Consider the following 2,295-nt stretch of genomic DNA (forward strand, 5'->3'; position numbering starts at 1 on the left):
AACACTATTAACTTCTCATTACATACAGAACAAATGTCCTCATGTCCGTTGCTTCCTCATGCCTGGTTGTTTCATTGACATTCAGTTCTACCTTGCTATGTTTATTTGTACATTTGTATATTTGGGTGTACTATTTATGTTCAATTAAAAACAGTTTGATGTCTGAGATTCCCTGTGAACCGCCAACTTAATTACATGTTATATTCCCCTCACAATTTTTTTTTTTTCGTTTTTAATTTTATTTTTCTATCTATTTATTTAATTATATCCTTTTAATTTTCTTTTTTTGTCTAGCATTAAAAATTTCTCGCAAACCGTTAACACTATTAACTTCTGATTACTTACAGCACGAATGCGCTTATGCCCCCCCACCCCCCACCCCCCCGCTTTTTCCGTACGGTGGCAGACACTGAGATCGAAAGCAAATGGGTGTCATTGAAATGCAGTAACAGGGTGATAACAGCCGTGTTCGAAGTGTGTAGGGGCTTATAGTAGAGCAGAAGCACGTCACGCAATTCACCTGAGTTCGGAGGATCGGGAGTACCAGGGCCCATAGCGGAGAAGCGGAAGAGCGGAGTTATGTGTCTCTTCTCAAAGGCCGGGAAGCTGGGGGGCAGCAGGACCCCTTAGAGCGGCTAATGTGAGCCTTCTCCGGACATAGATCACCCGGACTTATGACTGGAGCTCCCGGACCTCCGGGCACACACATATGTGAATGAGTGGATGAGCTAATGTCGGTTTGGTTGTGGAAACGTTTCGGCCAATGCTATTAGCACAGCTATGATGAGTTCAGGTGTGTCTGTGTGTGTTTGTGTGTTTGTGTGTGTGTGTGTGTGTGTGTGTGTGTGTGCGTGTGTTTGTGTGTGTGTGAGAGTTTGTTTTTGTGGGTTGGGGGGGGTTCCCGCGGACACGGAGTACCAGGGCCTGGAGCGGATGAGGTGAGGAGCGGAGGAGAGCAGAAGCCCGGACCGTGATTCGCTTGTGTCCAGCGGTTCGGGAGTTCCAGGGCCCGAAACGGAGGAGCGGAGGAGCGGAGGAGCGGAGGACGGCAAAACCCCTTTCTGCAATTCGCCTGAGTCCGGCGGATCGGTAATACCTGGTTCCGCAGCGGAGGAGCGGAGGAGTGGAGGAGATGTTTCTCTTCTCAGAGGCGGCGAGGAGGGGGGGAGAGGGACAGGACCCCTTACCCTTACCCCCCCCGGACGTTTGAGTGGAGCTCCCGGACCTCCGGGCACGCACATGCGAATGACTGGATCACAGGGAGTGCCAGGGCCTGGAGCGGATGAGCAGAGGAGAGGCGGAGGGCAGAAGCCCGGCCCTGTTCAAGAGTTCCAGGGTCCAAAGCGGGGGAGCGAAGAAGCGGAGGAGGGGAGGAGAGCAGAAGAGCAAAAAAACTGGCCCGGAATTCACCGAAGTCCCGCGGATCGGGAGTTCCAGGGCCCGGAGCGGAAGAGCGGAGGAGAGGAGGAGCGGAGCAAAGCGGAAGCCCGTCTTAACAACAAGGAAATTACAGATGAGGCTATCATTTCCAATGAAAACTTTAAATTCTATAGCCACCTATACACTTCGACATTGTCAAAAAGCGATTGTGACTCCTTTCCATTAAATATTCCTCAATATATCCCAAAAATAAACAACAAACAATATATGTTTGTTTATATATGTTTATATATAAACAACAAAAAATATACAGTTTGATGTCTGAGATTCCTTGTGAATCGCCAACTTAATTACATGTCGTATTCCCCTTGCATTTTTTTTTTTCGGTTTTAATTTCATTGGTCTATCTATTTATTTAATTATTTCCTTTTAATTTCTTTTTTTGTCTAGCAATGTAAATTTCTCACAAACCGTTAACACTATTAACTTCTGATTACATACAGAACGAATGTCCTTATGTCCTTTTCTTCTTCATGCCTGGTTGTTTCATTGACATTCAGTTCTACCTTGCCATGTTTATTTGTACATTTGCGTGTACTATTTATGTTCAATTAAAAAAAAAAAAAAAAAAAGAATGAGAGGCTGAGAAAATCTCCATGTCTCTCTCTCTCCCCCCTTAATGCCCCCCCGCTTTTTCCGTACGTTGGCAGACAATGAGATCAAAAGCAAATGGGTGTCATCGTAATGCAGTAACAGGGTGATAAAGGCCATGTTAGAAGTGTGTATGGGCTTATTTTACAGGCTTTCCCCTGGTACTCCATGGATTACCAGGGGCGTTTCTGCCGTGAAGCTGAAAGGAGCTGTTTCGGTGTTCCTGTTTATAAATCCACTCAGCAATGAGGTGAAAAGCACATC

This window comes from Fistularia commersonii, unplaced genomic scaffold (assembly GCF_037954325.1).
Source record: "Fistularia commersonii isolate RoL2024-O1a breed Wild unplaced genomic scaffold, RoL_Fcom_v1.0 HiC_scaffold_75, whole genome shotgun sequence".
NCBI classification, from domain to species: Eukaryota; Metazoa; Chordata; class Actinopteri; order Syngnathiformes; family Fistulariidae; genus Fistularia; species Fistularia commersonii.